The 26,125-nt window shown below is 47.2% G+C and overlaps 1 protein-coding gene and 1 long non-coding RNA gene across 2 annotated transcripts in view; both read left to right on the top strand.

Moving 5' to 3' along the window:
- LOC307212541 (homeobox protein Meis1-like) overlaps positions 1 to 214 on the top strand; it is a 150,176-nt gene extending 149,962 nt beyond the window's left edge. Inside the window, 1 exon segment of the mRNA XM_079970012.1 lies at positions 74 to 214. The gene's annotated coding sequence lies outside the window, so the exon portion shown is untranslated.
- A 12,518-nt stretch (positions 215 to 12,732) lies between these two features.
- On the top strand, positions 12,733 to 24,148 carry LOC307212787. Its single transcript, XR_013837216.1, has 3 exons — positions 12,733 to 12,806; positions 23,425 to 23,540; positions 23,868 to 24,148. It is a non-coding gene; the product is annotated as an uncharacterized lncRNA (long non-coding RNA).
- The last annotated feature ends 1,977 nt before the right edge of the window (positions 24,149 to 26,125 follow it).

Raw genomic sequence — 26,125 nt, 5'->3', positions numbered from 1 at the left:
ACTTGAGAAGGCAGTGGTATTGCCTTTAGATAAATGGGATTTGATATTTACAAGTGTCTCTCTTCCTCCACAGGACTGCAAAGTATGCCAGGGGATTATGTGTCTAGGGGTGGTCCAATGGGCATGAATATGGGACAGCCAAGCTATACACCACCCCAGATGCCCCCACATCCAGCTCAGCTGCGTCATGGGCCCCCCATGCATACCTACATTCCTGGACACCCACACCACCCAGCAATGATGATGCATGGAGGACCACCCCACCCTGGAATGCAGATGCCAGCAACTAGCCCCACAATGCTCAATACAGGAGACCCAGCAATGAGTGGACAAGTGATGGACATTCATGCTCAGTAGCTTAAGGGAATATACTTTATCTTCAATAATGGCAAATTTGAAATACTGTCGTTCTTCAATGACTTAGCGGAGTTTCATTCTTGGCATCTAGTCTGGACCAAGGAACAATCCGATATTTGTCTTTATAGGGACCCTGAAAAGCAGGAAAGACACGCCAACTGAAGTCAACTTCTGGGGACATGCAAAATAACTATATAAGGCAACAGAGTGGAATATTGTAAAATGCTATTATTCTGTTATCCATATTACGTTGTTTCTTATAGATTTTTTAAGAAAAAAAAATGTGAATTTTTTTCCACACTATGTGTGTTCTTTCCATAACTCTTCACTTCCTCCAGAAGCCTCCTTACATAAAAAGGCCTTACAATTACCCTGCAAATGGCAAAAAAAGATATATTTGCAGGATTTTTAGAGCATTAAAATATCTTTGTCAGGCAGAAGAACATTTCTTCTATCCTAGGATTTCAGCCATGCACTCTGTATTTCTCTGTCTCTCTCTCTCTCTCTCTCTGTCTGTCTTCCTCCCTCCCTCCCTTCCTCCCCCCTTTTTTTCTAGCCTGGGGCGTGAATTTGCATGTCTAATTCATTTACTCACCATATTTGAATTGGCCTGAACAGATGTAAATGGGGAAGGATGGGAAAAACTGCAGTCCTCGAAAATGATTAATCAGCTGTTGCAGGCAATGTCTTAAGGAGATTGGTTGGAGGAGGCATGGAAACCAAGAGAAAGTGTATTTGAACCTAATTGTCACATCAGAGCATCACTGTCCCAATGCAGCAACAACCACCACCTACATCACTTCCTGTTTTATGCCGCTCAGAACATGAACTGAAGAGTTATTTTACTATGTTGACTTTATTTTTTGGGCAAAACATCAGTCATGTGCATTTTTCCATAGTCCCATCATGGAGCATATATGTATACATTGTAAATAAATTTTGTGCAAAAAGGACTGGAAAAATGAACTGTATTATTGCTTTTCTTTTTTCTTTTTGTAAAAGTAGCAGTTTGGTATGAGTTGGCATGCATACAGATTTACTAAGTGGGATAAGCTAATTATACTTTTGTTGTGGTTAAACAAATGCTTGTTGATAGCCTTTTTCTATCAAGAAACCAAGGAGCTAATTATTAATAATAATCATTGCACATTGAGTCTTAGAGTTTCTGATTGAAACCGTTTGGATTGTACAATAACTCAAAGCCCAGTTGTAGTAGTTTGAGTGCAGTAATGAAATCTGAATCTAAAATAAAAGCAAATTATTTTTGTCACGCTGGCTCAACTGCTTGAAAATTTTATTTTACTGCCCCAGCCCTCCAAAAATCTAGCAATTTCATAGTAATATGTCAATTTCTCTCTTGAAATAATTAAATTTTAGTTCCAGACAACCTTATTAATACTTCCCCCCCATACTAAATTATTTTATATTGCCCCGTGCTAGTGAACTTTCTTATAGCTTACCCTGTATATTTTCAGGGTCATAACTGAATTATCAAATTTTAAGATTTCAAGGCAAAAAGAAAAAGGGAAGAACTGACCGCATAAGGCTGCGTGGAATTTAAAATATTTCATCTTTTAAAATGACACACATGTGACATTTGAAGGGGTGTGGAACAGTTGTTGTTTTTGTTTTTTTTTAAAAAAACACCTTCCTAAATCTGAATACGTGTGCATTAACTACTTGTAGTAAAAGGATGGTGGACTTTAAAAAAATCTAATGCTCATAAATAAAAACTGTGCTGTGATTGGCTGTAGCCTGGGTCATTAACCAATTTTCCAGCACAGCTGTACTTTCTGCAAGACAGCCAACTGGTTAAATAGAATCAAACAGCATGTTTAGGTTAGAAATCCTTATAATTTTCTTCCAAATAAAATCACGACTGTTGTAAATGTTTCTTAAGGGCATGAAAAATATACAAATGTTTTAGGTTTGTCCTAGTCACTATTTAAAAAAATAACTTTTAAAAGATGATAGCGCTAACTACTTAACACAAACAAAAGAGCTCAGTGGTGAGAGCCCTGATGCCTGCCATTCAGATAGATGTCAGCCCGTGAACCCACCCATAACAATCACGTTTTAATTTAAGAGGGGCCAATTGTTTTGTGGCTTTAGTAGGCTATGTTTACCTACTGTTGAAGCATTCTGCTTCTCTCCTTTTTACTGGTGTGGGATTGGAGATATTATCAGTGACAAATTTCTCAAATAAGAGATGCCAGGCCTGAAGGGTGACTAGTAGGAGCCCCACTGTGGTCTGGAAGCCATGCTTATAGTTTCCGCTGTTAACGGTAAGGGAATGCACTCTGCACATGCCCAACAGCACTGCACCTATCCCAGGCACTGAATTATTGTCCTAAACACTCTCATTTGATTTTGCCCTCTTTAGAAGGAAGTGCAGTTTTCAGCCATGTGTTTTCATTGTCGGCTAATGACTCCCCCCACCCAATTAAATAGTAGCCTTTCCACTTAAGTACTCTTATTTTGTCCATCTGTTTGGGGTTATAATACCATAATACACAGCTTCACAGCTGATAGGATAGTGGTGCTCCAGTACATAACCATCAAGCCACATGCATCAATGGCAGAAGAGGGGGTGGATTTCTGGAGAGTTGCCAGCCAATGACCTTTCTCATCTTCCCCTTGTCTGAGGAAGCTCCCCTTTCCAACTTTGTAAGGTCAGGAAATTGTTGTTGTTTTCTTCTTCTTTCTGCAGCATGAGGCAATATTAACAATGCATGCATTGCCAAAACGTAAACTGTTAAGCTCTTTGCCAGTTTTAAATCCTTTCTTAAAACCAGTCTTAAAACCACTCCTTTTCAAGAGTGGAAAAATACTCGAATATGCCACTTTTTCAAGAGAAGGGGGATTTTATTGCTTTCATCGACGTGATTTATTTTTGTGCATTTCACGTTATTAAAGGGGGACATCTATATATATATATATATATATATATATATTAAAAATACTGAGAGGGTTTGGGGTATGTTTGTGTGTACACACACCCCCAAACCCTCTCTGTATTATCTCCCAAGACAATCAGCTGCAATTATAACACATTAATGAATAATATGCCTTGAGAGTATGTTTTTTTGTTTTGTTTTGTTATTGTTCATCGCATGATGTTAGACGGCTTTTACAGGCAAAGGAAAGAGAAAGTAAACGGGTTACAAATAGGGAATTATCCCTCGTTTAGCATTAAAATTCATTTAGATAAAATTGCCACAAACATTTAAATGGAGAGATTAGTTCCCCCTCACGCCTTATTGCACACTCTCAATGGCTCCGTTAAGAACATTTTACACGTTGGAAATTCCGCCTTCTCAGACTGCTTGCTGTTTCCTAGCTACCCACATTCAAAGCAAAGGCAGGAGCCACAGAAAGAGAAGGAGGGAGGGAGAGAGTGTTTGTTGGGGGGCGGGAGGGGGAAAGTTTTTTATTATTATTATTTGGCAACCAGACTGCAATTCATGCACTTGGATCTGATTTAAGTAAAGGAGAAAATAAAGAAACAGGCGGTTTCCCTCCCTCTCTATGGAGAGACAAGGCGCTGCTGCCGTAGCCGTTGATCCACTTTTAGTCTTCCCTCCTTTCAAAAACGAAGCTGGGAATTAAGTTTTCCGAGAGCCGTCTAGCACAAAGAAAGCGAGATAAATTTATGTCTGTATTGGAAAATGCGCGTGTGTTTTGTGGGAGTGAAGCGATGCGCGCGGGTGTGTGTGTGTGTGGGGTGTGTGGTTGGTGTTGTGCAGCGAACAAAGATGTCCTGGTTTCTGGCGCGTCTGCTGCTCTGTTCCGCAGATTCCCAGCGCGCGCGCGGAGCGGTGCGAAATGGGGAAGCTCTCCAAGCGCGCGCGCTTAAACGTCTCCCGTTTTGCAGCGCTGTGAGCGGAGTGCGGTTGTCTGTATTTAAAAATCTCTGGAGGGATTAGTTTGAAAACAGATCAGTTGTCCTCCTCCTCCTCCCTCTCTTCTCTCTCTCCCCCCCCCCGTTCCTCCTCCTCCTTTCTCTCTCTCGCTCTTTCCCCCTCTCGCTCGCTGCCACCCGCTGCAGAGCCCAAGGAGAAGGAATGTCAGCTTCGACTGCCATCTTTTGGGGATATGGAAAAACGACCCGATAGGTAGGAGCCCGCCCTCTTCCTCCTCCTCCTCCTCCTCCTCCTCCTCCTCGCTTTCCTTCCCTCCCGTCCTCGTGCTGCTTCTTCCCCAGCCCCCCGAGTCCAAATCTGGGCTCCCACTTGTGCTTGCTAGGCACAATACTTTGGAGCGCAGAAGGGGACCCGCGCGGGCAGCTCTGCGCCTTGGCCATTCTGCATGGAAGCATTTGCAGAGAGATGGGCTTGGCTGGAGGGGGAGACCCCTGATCCCGTCGCCTTTTCCTCCCCCAAGTTCCGCGCAAAAGTTTTCCGGCGTCCCCGCCGGTCTTGCTTTTTTGTCAGCTCTTTCTCCTCCCCCCCCCCCTTTCCCGCCCCTGCAAAGATTGTCCGACGCTGCCGCATGCGCGCTGGGGCTTCCTCCTTGCCTGTTTTGTGCGCGGCGAGGGTACCGTATTGCACCGAGTCGAGTGTCACTTGAGAAATTGCGAGAAATCCCGCTTGATCGGCGGGGTGTGCGGGCAGCTGGTAGTGGAGAACTTTTACCGTCGTGTTTGGACATGATCCCTCCTCCTCCTCTCCTCCCCCGCCTTTAAACCCCCAACCAAGGTTCTCCGTAGAGTTATTGCGCGGATAATACAATTGTTCCAAAATTAGGGTCTCTGCGATTAAAACAATACTTTAGTTTTATTTTTGTTTTGATTTAATACACCTTGTCCTTCTTTTTATCAGTGCCGCCGCCGGATCCACCCCGTCTGCTGCTGCCCTTGTCACTTTTCCTGGGTGTGTGTGTGTGCGCGCGCGCGCGTGTGTGTTTGGAGAAGCTGAATCATGGAGATCTTGTTGTCTGCATTTGAACTCCCGGCTTCTGCCAGGAGCCTGCTGAGCGGAGTCCGGTGGGGTGGGCGAGGGTGGGGCAAAAGGCCCCCTCTAGAGGCAGCACCCCCCCGAGCGGGGCGGGAGGGACCACTAGCCCAGCCGGGCAAAGGGCTTCGCCTCTTTCTGCATTTGTCAGCCGCAGAATCGGAAGCGTCTCCGTCCTCCTCCCAAGTTAACAAATGGCCCCTCCGGCCCCCCTTTGGCTGTTGCGAACAGAGAGACCTCCTTTTCTCCCCAGCGCGCCCCCGCTCCTCCCCTGCCTTTTCCCTGACCATGAAGTGGCGTTGGATAGTACAGGGCAGGTTTATTCCAAAAAGCAAAAAAACGGAAAGGCAAAGCAGTTGGATCGACACGGATTTGGGAGAGGGGATTTTTGTTGCTGTTGCTATTCGTTTCTTGGGGCGGGGGAGAGGATGCTGGTGTTTGTGTGTTGCTGGACGGAGGTCTCCCCCCTTTTCTCCGCCCCCTCCTTTTTAAAGTCCTAAAAAACTTTTCCTCGCCCAGCTTTGTTTGCAGACAAGCTCGACCCGCGAAAGGAAAAACAGGAGGAGAAGCGAGAAAAGGGCGATTTGCTCCGCTTCTTTCTGGTCGTGGGGGGCGGGGGTGGGATTTCGTCCCGGAACACGTGTCAGCTGGCAAAAGAAGCACCACGTGTGAGTCTGCCCCCGCCGCCTAAAATCCGGCACCACAAGCCGGGATTAGCTGTTATCCCCTCACCCACTCAACTTTCCAGCCTCCTTAGACTCGGAAGATAACCGCTTGGTTTCTTTTCTTGTTCAAGCCAGCCTGCTCTCGGTTGTCTCCTCCGGCCTCTCATGCCCACCTCTCAGTGCAGCCCTGGCGGCCAGGCCCTGCCCAGCCTCTCTCTCCTCCGACCAAAGCTCTTTTCTGCGGGTTCCTCTGCGCTGAAGGCAAGGGTGGGACCAGCATCATCCAGCCCAGAAGAGGGGACCTGGGGACATTTCTGTGCTTGGAGTGGGAGTCTCTCTCCCACGCCCCCCACGCCTCCTCTCTCTTTCTCCAGTGTCAAAAATCACAGTCGGATCCTTCAAAGTGTTTGCGAGAGTGTAAAGAATAGAGCCATCTCCTTACCTTTTCATCCCCTCCTTCCTGCAAGCCTGTGTATGTGTGTAACCAACAAAGGTTATTCTTTCTCAGGCTCAAACTCTAAACCTCCCTCACGTGAGATCGGGGGGATAATATCAGTTCCATATATCCTCTCCTACTTACCGAAATCCATCCAACGTGTGTGTGTGTGTGTGTGTGTGTGTGTGTGTGTGTGTGTGTTGGAAGGAATCCCCGTGTAAGGGGGTGCGTGTGGAGCCTTTCCAGCCGAGCGAAACGTACCCAAAAGTCCGAGAAGTCCCTAAAGGGACCCAGAAGAGCAAACTCAGCCGGTGGCTTCTCCTCGCCGCTGCCGGTCACAAACCTCCCAAGGCGAGCGACTTGCCTTTTGCCGGCTGCTGTCTCCAAGGTGCTTCGCAAACGGGGGCGGACGCTTGAGTTAAAAGTGGCACCTTAAAAAGTCGTGGGGGTTGTGTGTTTGGGAAGATGTGTGGAGGGTTCCCCCCCCCCATTTTTAGTTAAATAAAAAAAGGTAAACTATGCCTTAAAAGTGAATCTGTCGCTCCTCCTGTGTGCAAAGACTGGCGCGGGAGGGGTCATTCCAAGCAAGGCTTGCTCCACAACTTGTGAATGAATTTTGGAATTGTGCCAAGTGTGGCTAGCAGTGAAAAGCAATTTTAGGCTGACAAAGACACCATCTTCCACGCACGTACATGAGCGTTCAGACTCATAGAGCCTTAAGGGGAAGGTTTTCAAGGGAACCTTTCCAGTTAGAATGCGCTGCTGAGTGATTCTGCTGAAGAAGCTTGCAACTCACCCAGGAGTAAGCGCCACTGAGCGCAAAAGGATTTACTCCCGAGTCGACCTATCGCATTGCACTGCCAATCGGTTTTCATGCAAAGCGCACCCACCACAACTAGTCAACAATATAAGCAGTTATTCCAGAGAGAGAGTTTAGGTAGATGTTTAGGCGGGCATCAAGACCGAGAAATTTAGAAAGTTTTTGCAGGCTGTTGTTCCTCTGGGTTGCCTTCCGCGTTGATCCTAAACCCATGACTTGTAAGAATGTCCACCCGGGGATCCTAGCGAAAATCTCCAAGTGTGTTTGATATCCCCCGTCCCAAGGAATAGGTTGTGGATGTGAAGAGTGTGCACTTGGTCTTGTATTCTTGCGCTACCATTCCGTTAGTCTTTGTGTGTCTATCCTCTTTGTGTGACTTTGCTGTGTTTACTGGAGGTGTAAAAAGGACTCCCCGGCTCAAGGTTTGGAATCACAAAAGGGCCACCCTTACTAGACCGTTAGAAGACGCAAAGTACACTAAGACCTTCTGTAAAAAGTGTGTGTGTGTGTGTCTGTCTGATAAGGGGCGGAGATTGACCCCCCCCCACTTTGCCGAATCGGGCCATTTATCCTAGAATCGTGATAACGCAAGATCTGCTTTTGTTCAGGTTCCCGCTAGAAGGTAGTTAATAAACTCCTAAGCAGTCTCAGCAGCTTTGTATTTTTATGTAGTGGACAGAGGAAATCTTCAAGGGCTTTAATGTGTGAAATAACTAAATGCCTGTGTGGCAGCTGTTTCTAAAGCCAAAACTAACTCTTTGGATCCATTGGGGGTGGGGGGGGGGTCTGGAGCGGGAGAAGGAGAGTGAAAGGCAAAAGAAAGGACTGCTCTTTTTTGTTTTCTTTTTTTCTTTGGTGCCATTTTGGATGTCATCTGTTTCCTTGGTGACTGTGTTCAGGCCCCCAAAGCCCCTGGGCTCCCGGACTGTTAGAAAAAAAGCCTGCTATTTCTGCAGCGTCATTTATCACTGTCACCGCATAATGATTCCCCTTGCAGCTTCTTATTGATGTTTGTAATTGCATTATCTCATAAAGGGGAGGGGTGAGATGGGGGGGGGAGTGAGATGATCAATGAAACCGAGCTGTGCATTGTGGGGTCAGGAGATACGCGCGCGCACACACAACACACACACACAGAGAGAACTTTAGCGCTGCACAGGCGATTTGACGCGCGCTACCTGATTCTGCAGGGACCTCACCGCCACGATTTCCTTCTCCTTTCTTGTTAAGAGGTTTGCGTAACCTTTTGGTGAAATGCAGAATCAAGGACCTGCCTTGCTGCGTTTCAACGAGACAAGGGGCAAGTCCTTGATGGGGGGAGAAGGGCGGGAGGCTCGTGATGCGCGCTGCCCAAAGTGGGCGCAGGAAAAGTTGAAAATAAGTACCCGCGATTCCTCCCCGCAACCACCCTCTCCTTTGATGAATGGAGCTCTACAGGGAAATTGACAAAGGCTATATCTGGAAGCACTTAGCAGCCCGCAGCACTTTAAAGCCTCCCTTTAAAGCCCCGCTTTGCTCCCACCCGCGCCCTCCGTGTCGTTAATGCGCGCTGCAGATTTAGCGTGATCGCCTCCAGATTCTCCCTTAGGATCGCGTCGCCTTAGGTTGCTGGCAGCCAACGGGTTGGTTACCTGACCAGTCAGGAAAATGAAATTAGTCCACACCTTGTCCCTGACTGGGAACAGGGTGGCACCGTGGCGTGGAGCTGACACGAGCCACGGGACAAATGGAGGCAGCGTGTTGCACAGAAGAGGAGGGCAGAAGAGGCAAAGGGCGGCGTGTGTCTCTCTCTGTGTGTGTCTTGTACTCGGATTCGAGTAAGTTCGCCTATTAGGTGGTATGTCCCACTGATTTCAACAGAAGCTAAAAATAAGAAAAGGAAAAACAAACAAAAAACCCGTGCTCAGGATTGCAGCAGCCCCGCGTAAAGTGTGTAAAACGGTCATTGTGCGATTCTCCGACCCTCCTGCTGTATTGTTACCAAAATATCTAGACACTGCGAAGATTATTTGTTCAGCCACGGACTAGGGAGAAAATGTGGCTTATTAATCCTCTGGATGAAATAACCGCTTGGATATTTCATCCAGAGGATTATGCCTTGTTCAAGGCATTAGTTTTCGAAATTCGTCATGTTCCCTTTAATATATTTCTATATATACATAATTTGGATAAGTGGGAATTGTTAACCAGACATCTCTCACCCCATCTTTCAAGGCGAAAATAAGAAGAAGGTGATGCTGCTGGAAATGCCAAATTTAGGCAAAAGATTTCCACTTTGCTCCTCCCTTGTTTACTCCACTTAAAAAAAAAAAATCTCCAAGTCCCGTCCCTGCAGGAGATGACCCAACGGCGCGAAGCAGGACTTTTAAAATAAACGCAATACCGAATAGAACCCACGATGTTAGACGGGTTTCGGTACTCATCCTCGAGTACTGTATAACAATCGCAGCACACCTATTTTCTGAGCAACAAATCCAGTTAACTTTTGCGGGATTGAGGTCCCGAGTAAATGTTATGAAATCTGAGCGCAATTTCATGGCAGTGAATCCTGCGAAAAGGACTGCTTGTGACTGTATTTAAGATCGGGGTGTGAGGCATGAAAAAGCCCCTCTCTAGAAATCCAACTCGGAGAGTATTTTCAGTCTCCTGAGGGTGTATTTATACTGTCTGTTCCCATTGAAAGTCAAGTGAACTGCCACCACCCGAACTTAAACGCCCTTTAAATGAAAAAGGAGGAGCACTCGATTGATGGGGCCAGACTTCAGGTAAATGTATCCGGAATCTGCATGTAAGACGACAGCACCACGAAAACACGCGGCGCGTGTGGGGTGGGGGCTAAAGGCACCGATCTGAGACCTTTCTGCACTACGAAATTGCCAACAGAAAACATTTCCTAGTTAATATTGTTGCTGTGTTTCATTTTGGAGAAGGGAGGTCCGAAAAAGTTCTGGAGGAGAAATTACTGGCTGGCAGGTTTCCCTCCTGCTTAGATAGATCACTGAGTAGTACCACAGCTTTACAGTTGAGCGTTTCTGCTCGGTTTTAAAATGGCAATATCGGCTAATAAAACAGTCTGGATGTTAAAGCCATTATTGTGAAGATCTCCTTCCTCTTGCATCTTTTAAAATATATTTCTTGTTCTGCCCCTCTCTCCACTCACTTTTGACCAGTGCTACAACGATGTAGGCAGATAAATATCTTGAATTTTGAAACGACAATTTTTTTTGGATCAGAATTTTAGGTTGGGAATGTTGAATACCATCTTACAAGATTTATTCTCTTTTCCCCCATTAATGAAACAAACAAAACCTTTGAACGGTTTTTAAAGGAAAGAGATTGAGTACTGGAGTTCATGGTTAAAAATCCTGATTATTTTTTTTAAGTCTCGGTTCAGAAATTATTTATTTATAGAACGAACATAATTAAAGTTAAAATAAATAAATAAAGTGCAGCTGCAACACCAACAAAAAAGCCCTCCCTGATTTACGATTATTAAATCTTTGATTGCCATGTTAATGTTTCTTATTCTACCTTTCATTTGCATTTTAATCTATCGAATCTTTACAATATCCCTGCCTCCAGTGATTGATTACAGATCTGAAAGGGGTGGGGGAGAGACCAGCGCCGGCCTCCCAGCTCTCTGTGCCTTTTTCTAACCCCCCCCCCCAATCTTTTTTTTTTTTGCTGTCTAGGAAGCCTTCCCCAACAATGTTAAGGCAAACAGGACAAATTAATTATGCTCTTTTAAATGTCAAAGGTATAAATAATTCCCCGCCGCCGCCTCCCAAACGCTAAATTTTTCCGCCCCTCGTTCTGATTGTTAGGCTCCTGTTAGTTTGGAATGTGTAGTGTGTGTGTGTGTGTGTGTGTTTGTGTGTTTGTTTGTGTGGCCTCCTCATCCTTATAAAATACAATTAAAGGCCCTTGTAAAAGAGGGTTAAAAGAAACCGAGGCGATTGTCACTAAATGGTACTCTTTCGCGTGTTCTGTTTTGGTTCTGTTTTTCAAGGTGAGCAGTTCAGGAGCGGGCCGGCCGCGGCGTTTTTCCGCCTTGTTTTGGCTGCAAACCTGGCCAAGCCCGAGCCAAACTGGGGGTGGGGGTGGGGGGAGTCGCTGACAGACCAGCAAACGAAGACAAAAGACAGGAGACCCCACCTCCCCCCGCCTTGTGTTTACTGACATTCCCGGGTCTTCCCGGAGGCTCCCCAGAACCCGGAGCCGCTGCGGCTGCGGCGCCCCAATGCTCGCCTTTTGCCCTTGGAAGCAAAGTTGGGGAGCTGGGCGACCCCCCACCGACCCCGCTCGCTCCCCCCTACAGAAAGCGAGCGGAAACCTTCTGTAGGCAACTGCCAACCCTTCATCCCTTAAGCTGTTCAACGAAGTGTTAATAGAAGGGAGAAAGAAGGGTTTTAAAATATATAAATATACGGTATATATTTGTATTGGGGGCAGGACGAGCAGGGGCGAACCCCGCAAGGGGCAAGATCGGGGGTGGAAGGAGTTCGCTGAAGCAGAGCTGGCAGATTTCTTTTAGGGAAGGAAGGGGGGGGGGTACGGCGGGGAGACTCGCCCTGCTGCTCCCCGGCTCCCCGCGCCGTCTTATCTGCCACCCTGACAGGCGAACGTTGCTGCCCGTTCCCACGACTCGTGTCCTCGGGTCAGAGAGGCGGGCAGCACGCGCTAAGCGTACCGCTCGTCGGGGAAACATCCCAGGCAAGCAAACGGGATGGAAGGACTCTTGAAGCAGAGGGGGGGCGGCGGTATATTGCTGCGAAAGGCGGCCGCGGCTTGCTCTTGCAATGGAGCTGTCCTTGGGGGGTTAGGATTGCGCGCGCGCGCGCGCCAGGGAGAGCCAACCTGGCGCCCTCCAGGTGCTGCTGAACTACATCTCTCTGCTTATTGGCTAAGATGGTGGGGGCTGCTGGGGAGGGGGCGTCCGGGGTGCCCGTACGTGGTGCCCGCGCTGGCTTCAAGAAGTGCGCCGCACCCGATGTGCTTGGCACGTCCATCGGCCCAGTCCCGACGGCTCCCTTCCAAGTCGGGATAAAACGGTGTGGTTGGGACCAGGGGGCCAGCCGGCCTGCAGCCACTGAATACCCCCCCTTTCTTCTCCCCCCAAAGGCGATTTCGATACGAGCCAATGTCCTCCTGCAGGTTGTCAGTGGCATTGATGTGCCGAAAGCCGGAGTCCTAAGGCGACAGAGCAGCGGGCGGACAAGAATGGGAAAGCTCTGTGGCATGAAAATGGGGGCCCGGGATACAGATCCGAGGCACGAGCGGAGAGAGGAGGGCGGGGGACAGTATTAAAAGGAGCCGTCGAAGGTGAAGATGAACCGGGAGGCTGGGCTGGGCTTGAGAAAGATTCTCTAAGAAGTCCGAGCGAGACGTCCCATCCGCCGCAGTTTTCTGGCGGCTGGAAGGAACCGCGCGAGATTGATTTCTTGCCGGGGGTGTCTAGGGAAGGTAACGACGAAGAGCTGGTCTCTTCGTCTGCTGAGGGGAGCGGAAAGTGAAAGTGGCCTCCCCCGCGGCGGAGCAGGAGGGAGAGCGCGCTGCAACGCTGCTACCTCGCCAAGGTGACGCGCGCCTCCAGGGGGACCTTTCTCTTCCCTTCTCTGGTTAGAGAGGGAGAAAATAGAGATGTTGCCTTGAGCAGCCGCCGCCACTGTCTTGAGAGGTGGAGGGAGGGGGGGGCGGTGTTTGGGGAGGAAGAAACCTCTTCCCTCCGGCTCGCCCAAGCAGACGGGGCGTCCGCACGGCACGGGAAAGATTTTCCGCACCGCGCCGGGACTTGCTGGCTGGCTGATGCGCAAAAGAGCCGGTCAAAGCCCCGAGAGCCCGGCGGGGCGGGGGAATCCCCTGGCCAGGAAGTGGAGGGGGGTGGAGTACCGCCAAAGAGGGCATGCGGCGGCGTGTTGTTCGACAGCGGTTGTGGGGCCGGTTTCCCCCCCTTAAAAATAAAAAAAATAATTTTTTTTTTAGCCTTGTGCGGTGTCAGGCCTCGGGGGTGGGGACTGCCCCAGTATCAGCCCTGTTGCCCACCCCGGGGGGTCTTTGTCGACCTCCGCCTTGAATTCCGCGGAACCGCCCCCCCCCAGTCCTGCTCAAGCGCCGTCCAGGGTTAAGCATGTGCGCAAGCCGCGCCCATGGGCCGCGGCGGATTCTATAGCCCAGTTGTATTTTGGGATCCTAAATCCTACTGGCCTCGGTGGTTTCTTAGGGCGCTGAAGACTTTTCCCAGGTCAGTGGTGCCCCAAACTCCAGGCCAACACTGCGCCCAAAGGGGGCTTTTGAAAGTCTCCTCTGGCCAAGTCGGCTCGCGTCGGAGGAGCCAGAAAGAAGGTGGCGCTCGCTTCAGCTTCGGAGCCACACCCGAATTCCTCCTCGGAGCTGAGCGGCTCCCAGCCTGGAGGAGAGGCAGGCACGACCTTGGCGCGGGGTTGCCGGGGTCAGAACCGGCGAGGCGGCCTCAGGGGTCCTCGCTTCTCCACCTGATGTGATCTGATCCGAGAATGGGCGCTGTGTTCGCCTGGAACGAGGCGTCCGGCGAGAGGGGCCGCGTTCCGCCCCGTCTCTGCCAGGGGATGCGCTGTCCAAAGATCCTCAGCGCATCCGCCGCGCCCTGCGCCCAACCTCCCCGCACCCCAGGCCGCTTTCCTCGGTTCAGAGCTATCTTATTTCAGCTCACAATCACTGCTGACATTCGGGCTTCCCTTTGATCGAGGAAGGCTCAGGAAAGGCACCTGAGACGGAACTGCCATAATCCTGAGGCCAGATCACAGAAGATGGGCGTTTGTAGGAGATGCGGAGGTTGCAAACCGAGAGTCTGAGCTTCCTGCAGACCTGCGCGCGCCCTCGCGCTTTTCATTTACAGTATTTGGTTTTTCCAGGAAAGGGAGGGGGAGGCTATGCTTTCCATGCCATGGAGTTCTAACTGCTTTGTGTGGAGCCGGAACAGATTTGTTCCCGGAATTTCCACAAACGATACCTAGCTCATCAAAAATCTATTCCAAATCCTGAGCACCCAACATTTGCCATAACTAGGTTCGTGGGTGCGCCTGACCCAATTCATTTTTCCAACACACACACACACACGTCTATTCACAATGCATATAAAGAAAACAATTATTGGCATTCTGCTGCCCTCAGCTTGACAAGTTGTCTGTCTCACTTCAAAGGACGGTTACCTAATTGTTTCCAGAGGTTAAAAGTAATTAAGCTACATTAGAGAAACCTAAGTAACACAGAAGGGACCCCCCCTCCCTTTCACACTGGGACCTCTTTCTTGGACATAGGCGGCTCTGTCTCTTTCTCGGTGTCCTTTTGAAAACGCGAAACTGCTGGAATCTGCCAGTTCCACAACACAGTTGAAGGTCACTTGGCTATAGCTGCAGATTTAATTTAAAACCGGGCAATGTGTCCGATGCCTTGGTTGGAAAAAGCCACGGTAATTGTGCATAGTTAATGCTGAGAGGACACATATCAGTCATCAAATATTAAACTACTTGTACACATGTATCGTGGGAACTTTGAAAAGAGTCTTCTCCCTGCCCAATAATTCTCCAAGGCTTTGAGAGTGTAAAACTGCACAGTCCTCAGCAATGGAGAAGTGCATTTGATTACTGTACTTCCAATAATTTGGAATGTGCTTAGAATGAACAATTGAGAATTTCCATCTCTTCTGCATGTGTGTGTTTATATAGAAGCCATCATTTCGCCAGTAATATTTGCTTTCTTGAAGTTCTGATTGCGAAAATAGCATACATAGCAGTAACGGTAGTATTCATGTGCGTAGCCAGGATTTTTGTTGGGGGGAGGAAGGACTTCGGGGGGGGCAGGACTTTTGTTTGGGGGGGCAGAACTGACGTGATTGGTCAGTTAGTTAAGTGTTTCTGTTGTTTTACGTGATGGACCCCTTGGCTACACCCATGGTAGTATTGTTAGCAATTACAAAGCAATACACAAATTACATTACCTGCTTGCCGTGTTCAGAGATGTTTCTCCACTTCTGATAACTTTGGCAAAAGAGAGACAGCCATGCTATATTTTTGTGCTATATTGATAAGCCGTTGGAAATGTTGAAAGAAAATTGTTGATAAAAATGGCCAAATGTCCCAATTAAAATTCTCGTGACTGACTCCCATTTAAAACAAAACAATAAGAGCAATGTTTTACAGCATAATCTTCATGGCTGTCTACCGTGAAGCAAATCCCAATAAATTTAATTATAATGTGGTAAATGTGCTAAGATTCTCCTAAGCACGCTTGCTTAGAAGTAAGCTCCATTGAAATAAGTAGGAATTATTGTCAAGTTTACAGGCTTAGGGTAGTAAGTATGTGTAAATGAGGAGTGTTTGAAAATAAGGGGAAAAGCACTGTCAGATAAGATAAAAAATACTATTGTCTGAAACTACTTCCCCCTTATTTTCAAAAAATTGACTCAAAGCATTTTTTTAAAATGCAACATACAATTCTATGCTAGGAGATCATCTGCCATTTTGTACATGAGTAAAAACAAAATTTAGGGTACAAACCCTACTATGAACTCAGTCTTTAAAGAGAGGCGATCAGGAGAAATGGTAACTAAATGTTTGTGTGTGTGTGTGGTGGAAATAGGGTTTAGTGTAACTGCTGTTCATTGTTTTTGGTTTTTAAAAAAGTCTTGTGAATGCTCTCACACCTCAACATTTTAAAAATCCAGTCCAATCTCTCCCTCCCTCCCTCGTCTCTCATGAACCCCAGCAAAAGAAATATGATCCAAGTCAAGACATTTTGCTGCCTGAGGCGGAATGCCTAAATAGTGCCCTCAAGGGTGGTAAAATACGACAATAAATTAATACTTGATCGCCTGTTGCCCTTTAGTGATGCATCCCAAAATCTGTCTCTGAGGCAGAACTCCTTACTTCCCAGATTATTCCTCATTCTCTCCATCCTTTGCAGACCCATCTCCTGTGTTTGCTTTCAACCAGGAGTAGCCAACATGGTGCTCTTCAGATGTTGTTGGACTCAATTCCTAGCAGCGGAGACTCTTTCCCAGGTTCAAGGGTTCAAGGAGGCACAAAGGGGAGCTTCCAGTCACCCTTGTTTCGATGCAGCAGTGACCGGGGTCATTGTTCTAGATGCACATTCAGAGCACATTTCCATTTGCAGTGACTGATCAATTTCTGCAGGAGCTGGGGACAAATTGGGGGCAGGCAGCTAGAAAAGGGTGGTTCAAGTGACACAACTCCTTCTGCAAGTTCAGTGTGTTGGAATGTAACCAGTGGTGGACTTAAGGTAAAGGACACCTGACAGTTAAGTCCAGTCGCGAACGACTCTGGGGTTGCAGTGCTCATCTCGCTTTGCTGGCCGAGGGAGCCGGCGTACAGCTTCCGGGTCATGTGGCCAGCATGACTAAGCCGCTTCTGGTGAACCAGAGCAGCGCACGGAAACGCCGTTTACTTACCGGAGCAGTACCTATTTACAGTGGCGTAGCATGGGTTGTCAGCACCCGGGGAAAGGCAAGTAATTTGCGCGCCCTAACCCGTGGATTTGCGCCCCCTAACCCGTGGATTTGCCCTAACCCCAGATGTTGCACCCGGTGCGGCCGGCCCCCCCTGCACCCCCCACGCTACACCACTGCCTATTTATCTACTTGTACTTTGTTGTGCTTTCAAACTGCTAGGTGGGCAAGAGCTGGGACTGAGCAATGAGAGCTCACTCTGTTGTGGGGATTCGAACTGCTGATCTTCTGATCGGCAAGCCCTAGGCTCAGTGGTTTAGACCGCAGCGCCACCCATGAACTTGGGGCTCTCAAATTTCAGCAGTGCCCTGTGTGATGCTAAAATTTGCCGCCCCCAACTCTCTTGCTCCGTTCTTCAGCATTGTTGTGGCACCCCCTGCAGTGTGGCATCCTGGGCACCCATGTACCAGTCGCGCTACCCTAAAACCACCCCTGCTGGAACTCAGCTTGCACTGGAGGCTGATGTGTTTGCATGGGAAAGAGCAAGTACAGAGAGGAACCTCATGTTTCCTAGACTGTCCTTCCTGACTTAACCTGTGATGTAAGAGCAAGCACCACTTCTCCACCTTTGTTAGATAAGGAAGATCCCTAGCTCCAGCAAGCATGTATTTCCTGTAATAAATTCAGCTTTCTTGTTTCTCGAAACTCAGAGTTGCAATGCGATTATATCCAGGGTAAAGTGTGCTCTTCCAACACGGATTTAGTGTCAAGTTCAACTTCTGCTGAGCATTTTAACTCCACATGTCAACACAGGGCGAGTGCAGCTTGGCCTCTTCTTCTAGTGCCCCGTGGTCCTGCTCACAATGCCTCTGATTTATGCACTTCCCTGTGTGGTCTGAGTTAGGGTCAACACCCATTTCTACGTTGTGGGTCCTGCAAGACTCCTGCGTTTAGGTTTCTCTGTCTCTTTAGGTGCAAAGGCATATACACCCAGCAGGCATAGAAGTTGCGATTGCTGCCTGCCAATGTTCTGGCCAGGATCTTGTTTCCTGCAAATCTTTACAGACCTTGCTGCCTGGTCGAAGGATGAGTTTGTTGCACTTTGCACTGCACTGGTTCCTCTATAAACTACAGCAGGGCCTTCTGCTGCTTAAGAAAACAAAACAAAGAACCAAAGACAAAAACTTGTGCTGTAACCTATGGCTTTGCTTTATATGTAATAGAAACCAGTTGCTTCCTTCCCCTCCTTAAACAGAAACCATTCTATTCCTGCTATTGTTGCACTGCAAAACTCAGCTCTGTTAGTAAGTCCTCTGCCAGCCGCATCTCAGCTGAGGGGAGATGACAGGATACAGGAAAACCCCACCAATAGCTGGTGAGTTAGGCTATCTTTTTAACAACATGTCTGAACAGGGCTCTCCTTTGGTCACTGAAGTTGTGTTGAAAAGGCTGGTGTTCAAGTGAGTCAGCCAAATTAGTGCTCCAAACCGCAGCGTGAAGCCTGTTTGGAGAGTGAATCATGGCTAAGCTGTGTGCACTTGAATTAATGATGCTAACATTGTGCATGTGGCTCTCTCTCTAGAGAGAGAGTTTTGGCAATGGTGGTGCAGAGAGAGAGAGAGAGAGGCAAAATACTTATGACCCCAACAGATTTTTGAATGCCTTTGTGATAGCGCAACTGCATTGGAACCATGAGCTTATGAATCAGGAGTGTTGGTGAAAGTCTTGCAAAACTGCCTTTCTCTGGCTTAAGCAAAACCATGCGGCACCCAATGCTGTACTTGCTGCTTCGTGTGATTTTGGGGTGAGAGGTTGAAGGTTTGGCACTATTTGCAAGATGGAAGTTTGGTACTATTTAATAATTACGCAAATTCTGTCATGGGTTTCCATGGTGCTGGGATTTTATTATAGAGAGGTTCTAGACTGTTTGATTATATCAGCACAGAAGAACGCTGTGGTAGAGACTAGGATTCCCTACCATCACACACACAATGACCTCCAGTTTCCACACCTGCTCCCTCCCTCCCTCCCTCCTTCCTTCCTTCCTTCCTTCCTTCCTTCCTTCCTTCCTTCCTTCCTTCCTTCCTTCCTATCTTTTGACATGTTGTAGGGTTATGTAGGGAAACTCACTATCCCAGTGATACAAGGGCAGTGTTTAGTCCAGGCACCCCCAAACTTGGCCCTCCAGCTGTTTTGGGACTACAATTCCCATCATCCCTGACCACTGGTCTTGCTAGCTAGGGATGATGGGAGTTGTAGTCCCAAAACAGTTGGAGGGCCAAGTCTGGGGTTTAGTCCTTTCAATAATCTGTAAGGGGAATCATGCCTTGTTAGAGTTTTGTCACACTCACAGAGCAAAGCAGAGAGCAAATTCATGCTACACAAATGTGCAAGGCTGTTAGCTGATTGATTTGTTCTCTGCTTTTGCACCCACCGTTCCAAAGTGGCTGCAACCAAATCAGTGATGGCTGGTGTGCATTGGGACTGGTGGAGTGGAGGGCCTGGAGCCCAGCCATAGGGGGAGCTGGAAGCAATGACAGGGAGAGTCACCCCTCCCCATAGGTTGTATGGAAGAAGGCCGGAAGGTGAGGGCAGGCCGAGGTTGGTGGATCCATTTGCCCTGAACCAAACAGCCACTGTCAAATTGAAATCCCATGCTGGATTGAAAATATGTATTTCTGCCTACAAGAATCCCTTGCAAGGCAAGCAACAGATCCTTCCCTTTCCCTTGCTCCTCACTATGCCTGAAGGCGCATCAGGTGTCATCACTCCCCCACCCAACAGCCCACAGACAGACATTCCTGCCCACAGGCATGCAATACAAGATGGGCAGCTTTTCCAAGAGAGGGGAAATAGAGAAACTGGAAGGTTACAAAGAAATTAAGGCAGGGGAAATGCTTGGAGAGCAACAGCAATGAAATGGAAGGGGTAAGCAGAGCAGGAATTCAGCTGCAAACAAATGAATTAAAAGATACGATTTAAGGTGCTTTTTAAAAAGCAAATGCAAATGCTAAAGAGAAACACAGTGATACATAATTTTGATCACGTTCATTCTCTGTAGCTTTGTTAGGGAAGATCTACACCATATATTTAAAGCACATGATTCAAAGAATCATGGTTTCTCACTGTAAGCTCTGCAATTTCCAAAACACAGGTCCAAGGATGTGCTTTCAATGTATATGTATATTGCCCTGCTCTCAAATCACATCTATACCATGTATTTAAGGCATACGACTCCCCCAAAGAATACTGGGAACTGTAGTTTGTTAAGGGTGCTGGGAATTATAAATCTTTGAGGAGTAAACTAGAAATCCTAGGATTCTTTGAGGGAAGCAGGGGTGGGCCTGCCCACGAGGCAGAGGGAAGCAGCCACCTTGGGTAGCAGAATCCCCCGGCACACCATCGTGGGTGTCAAGCTCACCTCTGTTGCTGCTGCCAGGATTGTGCAGCTGCAGCGACAGCTTCTGGTGAGATCTTGTGAGATCTCACAAAACTATTGCAAGATCTTATGGAACTCATATGGGATGCGGGTGGCGCTGTGGTCTAAACCACAGAGCCTAGGGCTTGCCCATCAAAAGGTTGGCGGTTTGAATCCCTGGGATGAGGTGAGCTCCCATTGTTTGATCCCTGCTCCTGCCAACCTAGCAGTTCGAAAGCACGTCAAAGTGAAGTAGATAAATAGGTACCACTCTGGAGGGAAGGTAAACGGCGTTTCCATGCGCTGCTCTGGTTCGCCAGAAGCGGCTTAGTCATGCTGGCCACATGACCTGTCAGCAGACAAACGCCGGCTCCCTTGGCCAGTAAAGCAAGATGAGCGCCGCAACCCCAGAGTCGTCCGCGACGGGACAATGGTCAGGGGTCCCTTTACCTTTTTATGGAACTCTCACTTGATCTCACTAGAAGCTGCTGGAGCCACACGACCCCAGTAAATGAGGCTTTGGTAGTGGGTTGTGGGGGAAAGTGTCACCGTCACATTTCACCCCAGGTGGTAAAATGGGATGGGCCACCCCTGGGGTGTGGAATTTTTTTTTTAGCCAAGGACTCTCTTTTCCCTCTCCTTAAGTTGCCTCCCCATCCTTCCCTTTGGTTCCTTTCTTTGTTTATTTTACTCTGTTGGTTTATGCTGCTCTGTACAGCACCATTCAGGCGGAATGAATAACCACCACCACCAATACCCATGATTGCCAGGTCAAGAAAGAACGTGTGTATCTGCTCACACCCTGCTTGTAGACAAGGTATTTGAAGGACAATTTGAATCATGTCAAACAGGCTCCTGCTCCACTTAAGCTGGTCCCCTGAGGTTTTCAGAGGAGATGTTGCAGGTCAGCTGAATGTTAAATCTATTTCAAGGCTTTACTGATCAGCTAACATGATAGATATGCCTTAATTCATTATAAGAGGCAACTACGTTTTCAGTTTGTTTCGTTGCAATGAAGAGGGCTAGAAAGGTATGAAAGAAGGAGAGAAAAGTATCCTTCATGGTTTGGGACAGGCATGTCCAAAGTCCATTTCGGGGCCTAATCCGGCCCGCCGGTCGGTTTAATTTGTCCCTTGTGGCAGTTTCCAAGTTTATTTCCTGGGGTAAAATCCTAAAAAAACCCTCAACAACTTCAATCCTAAAAAAAAGGTCAACAACTTTGGTCGGCCCTTCACACCATCAAATCTGGCCCTCTTTGAAAAAAGTTTGGACACCACTAGTTTGGGAGAATTCAGGTTGATGCCCTTTTGGAATAAATGTCCACTCCATACCTTTTGACCTTTTGGTTTGCCCTAGGGACTGATAACTTGCCATGTAAGGATCTTCTCTCCTTATCTTCTCCACCATGAAAAGACCCACCCTTTAACCAAGGAAATCTGAATGACCTCCCCAGTTCCCCTGAATATTTGGTATTCCTGAACAATAGAAGATGGCGTTTTGCTACCATGAATGAATTATTTGGTGGGAGAGTGAGGGAGATGGATAGAGAATGGACACACCAGACTGTCATCTCCTGGCTTCTAACATTTATTTAATTTCATTTCAAAGACCATTGTATCCAAATGTATTGTATCCCTCCCTTTGCTAAACTCCACTACTAAAAGCAAAACAAAATGCCACACAAAAAGAGGAGGGAAAAGGGACAGAGTTTGACATCCACGGTCAAGAACAATGAACTTTACTAAGCTTGTACGTCACTGTTTTGCCCTGCTTCTCCTTTCAGAGTGATAACAGTCCCACTGACAGAGAATGACAGATTTGATAAAACATGGTTATAAAACTTCATCACATGCTGGTAACTTTCCCACCAGTGTGCTTCGCAGCACACACGCTGGTGCAAAAAGAGCATGTCAAGGTTGTGTTCCATAGTCATATCTGCGATTGGTAACAGAATAGGAAGGCCAAAGAGATAAAAATTTGAAGCCTTGGTTATTTATTCACCTTTGAAAGTTAATGAATTAATCAGCGTACTGAAGGCTTTTCTGATGACCCAGAAGAGAATCTAATTCTTAGATGAAGTACAGCACTTACGATATAAAACTGTGTGCGTGTACATACCTGTGACACAGTGTGTACATACCTCACACAGAGATGACGTACCGGTAAGTCCCAGGCGCTGTCGGGTGTTTCTGCCCTGACTATTCTTTTGACTCCTTCATTGATGAGCTTGTCCCCTGCCTCCCAACTCTTTGCTTTTAATTCCTCTGTGGACTCTGACCCTGGATTTATGCAAAAAAAAACCCAACAGGATTATCAGAATAGGACCACAGTATCAGATCCCTGGCTTAGTTTAGTGGGTCTCAATGTCTTGCCCCTGGAAATGGCCAGGACTGAATACTTCAAAGAGAAAGAGCAAGTAACTCTATAATGGATGATTATAGGAACATAGAAGTATCCTTCAGACTCTCATTAGCTAGTAGTTAGCTTTTGCCCTGAAGCACAAAGGTTTACACATCTCCTGTAAAAGATTCTTCCTTGTGTTCCATCCTCATTGCCCATATAAATGCCTATAATCCTTTCTGCGGGGTGGGAATCTACCAAGCTTCCTGACTTCACAAAAATGAAATGGTACTATGATTTTGAAAGAGGAATAAGTAGTTTCTTATAAATAAAGTTACCAGGTAATGACTAACTGAGCTGTTAAATTCAGCTGATACATAATGAACACAAATGATTCCATTGAGATGTTAAAAAGGTAAAGGTAAAGGTACCCCTGCCCGTACGGGCCAGTCTTGACAGACTCTGGGGTTGTGCGCCCATCTCACTTAAGAGGCCAGGGGCCAGCGCTGTCCGGAGACATTTCCGGGTCACGTGGCCAGCGTGACATCGCTGCTCTGGCGAGCCAGAGCCGCACACGGAAACGCCGTTTACCTTCCCGCTGGTAAGCGGTCCCTATTTATCTACTTGCACCTGGAGGTGCTTTCGAACTGCTAGGTTTGCAGGCGCTGGGACCGAGCAGCGGGAGCGCACCCCGCCGCAGGGATTCGAACCGCCGACCTTTCGATCGGCAAGTCCTAGGCGCTGAGGCTTTAACCCACAGCGCCACCTGCGTCTCCCCCTCTCTGCTTATTGCTGTTATAAGAACAGAGAGAATCTTGGCTCTTTGCAAAACATTGACAAATTAATCCTCACACCACCCCAAAGAGTAAGATTAAGCCACAATATAAACCCTAAAGTACAATTGGTAGAAAGGGGACATGGATAGGAGGGATGGGGTGGTTCTCAGGAAAGCTTGACCTGCAGGGTGTGTGGAACAAATTTCCATCTCCTCCAGGGCTGGTCCACCCATGAGGCAAGCTGAGGGCGCATCCTGCCCTCCAAGGAATGCATCGCCCACTGCTGCTGCCATGTGAAACACATATGATATACTGTATGTGAAACACATGAGATGTAAGTATTGTCAGTTTCTACCTCACCCCTTCCCTTCATCCTCTCCTTCCCCTCCTTTTTCGCTAACATTAAACACCTGTTGAGCAATTAGTAATGAAAGAGTGTATTTATATCCAGATCCAAATAGGGTAACCTTGCTAAGTAAATCTTAAATCTTAAGCTTAAGCTTAAGCCAAGAAATAGTATTCTGTATAAAATGTAAGTATATTTGTATAATTTTTTGTAGTGTCTGATTTCACGTATAATGGATATGTATTTTTGATTTAATTGAATATTTAGAAGTGCAATAAGTTGTTTCTAATAAGATTTGGTTTGGATTATTATTAGTGAATATCAATATACGTATCAAGGCTTTGAGATTAGACCACTGAAGAAGCCCGGAAAACTACCCTGGGAGTGTGCTCTCTGCAAGCCCCAGTAAAAGGGCCCCATCGGGGGCACACAGCGGCCTCTTGGTTATTATTATTATTATTATTATTATTATTATTATTATTATTATTATTTATGTGTGGAGCCCAAACAGCAATATTTATGCACAAGGGGGAAGTTTCAGCAGGCACAGGGTAACTGCTAAGTTCCATAGTTTAGTAATAAACAATTCTTTTATCAGAGGTATTTTCTGTCTTTGCCAGTACTAAGCATGGAAAAGGCATTCTGCAAACATTGTGTACAAGTATTTTTCTTTGTTCCTTGGTACTGCATCCTTTAAAATAAATTATTCTCAAAAAGCCATGTCCCCCAAGGAGTCGGGTGAGGACTGAGCATGCCCAGAAGATGCTGTCTCTGCTGGGGACAGGGAATGGAATGGACTGACTAAGAAAGAAGAAAAAGAAGAGGAAGAGGAGGAGGAGGAGTTTGGATTTGATAGGTAAAGGTAAAGGTACCCCTGCCCGTACGGGCCAGTCTTGACAGACTCTGGGGTTGTGCGCCCATCTCACTAAAGAGGCCAGGGCCAGCGCTGTCCGGAGACACTTCCGGGTCACGTGGCCAGCGTGACATCGCTGCTCTGGCCAGAGCCAGAGCTGCACACGGAAACGCCGTTTACCTTCCCGCTGGTAAGCGGTCCCTATTTATCTACTTGCACCCGGAGGTGCTTTCGAACTGCTAGGTTGGCAGGCGCTGGGACCGAGCAGCGGGAGCGCACCCCGCCGCAGGGATTCGAACCGCCGACCTTTCGATCGGCAAGCCCTAGGCGCTGAGGCTTTAACCCACAGCGCCACCTGCGTCCCATTTGGATTTGATATCCTGCTTTATCACTACCCTAAGGAGTCTCAAAGCAGCTAACAATCTCCTTTCCCTTCCTCCCCCACAACAAACACTCTGTGGGGAGAGTGGGGCTGAGAGACTTCAAAGAAGTGTGACTGGCCCAAGGTCACCCAGCAGCTGCATGTGGAGGAGCAGAGACGCGAACCCGGTACCCCAGATTACAAGTCTACCGCTCTTAACCACTACACCACACTGGATCCTAGGACGATGGCAGAAGGGAAATATAGATATTTGCAGGGCAGACAGAACCATTTCATTTTCTAGACAAGTCACCAAGAATCTGTTTCCAAATATCCTTAGGAAGAGATGTGAGAGCTGCCCATATGTGGAGAATCCCAACATTTCCATGTACCGTAACTGAGACTAGGCACCAGTGTGTCCTCCCTGGCAATAAACTAGCCCAATAAACTCTGGGCATGATCTGTGTGCATTGAATGCTGACTGGGGAGGGGAGACCCTAAACAGAGGGTCTTTTTTGTGTGAAATGGAGTGTCTGGAACCTTGAACAAACCCCACGTTTGTTGGGGGTTCTGCTTCTTCACTTTCAAATTTCCCATTAACTCTGCACTCCTACTAGCATATTAGCAAAGCTCCTTCTTCCTGCCAATGATTGGCTGTCACAACATGTAGGTGACTAAGTAAGACCTTCAATAAAGTTTTTGGAATTTGAAACTAAAGTGTTTAAACCTCCACCTCCAGAAATGCTTTAGGTGCATCCTTTTCCTAGACGATCCCACGCCACTGGGCCAGAGGTGATTTGTCATCTCATGCACACGGCAGTCAGAATTGTATTGCTCTATGCGCATGACCCATAACTTTGCAATATTGTTTTCTGGGCATGCTCAGGATAAATGTGTGTTTGTGTGTGCATGCTGTCAGTAGCAGGATTCCAGGATGAGATGAATCTGTATTTGCCTAATGATAGGAAATGCCCACAATGATGTTGAACTTTCCATTCTTAAAGACAGGAATAAATTATTATCTTATGATAATGGTCACCCAGTCACCCTTTTTATGGTTTACTACTGTATTTTTGGAACGTCGTTGGTCTTATCCTTCAATAACACCATTGTCGTCATCAATTGTCATCATGATCAACATCAACAACCGAGACAGAAATACTTGTAAGTGAGAAGGAACATAAGATAATCTAATATGCAGTTGATACCATTATGCTCTTTCCTAATCTAATATTAGACCTTCAAAATTTAATTAGGTATTGCTTAAGCAAATTTCTGGTTTTAAAATTAATTATGACAAAACAAGCTTTGACTATTCCTGTTCCTTAGTCTATTCAAATTAAATTAGGAGGTACTTTT

The sequence above is a fragment of the Podarcis cretensis genome (genome assembly GCF_951804945.1).
Source record: "Podarcis cretensis genome assembly, chromosome: 3".
NCBI classification, from domain to species: domain Eukaryota; kingdom Metazoa; phylum Chordata; class Lepidosauria; order Squamata; family Lacertidae; genus Podarcis; species Podarcis cretensis.
This window is presented reverse-complemented; position numbering and strand designations above follow the sequence as displayed.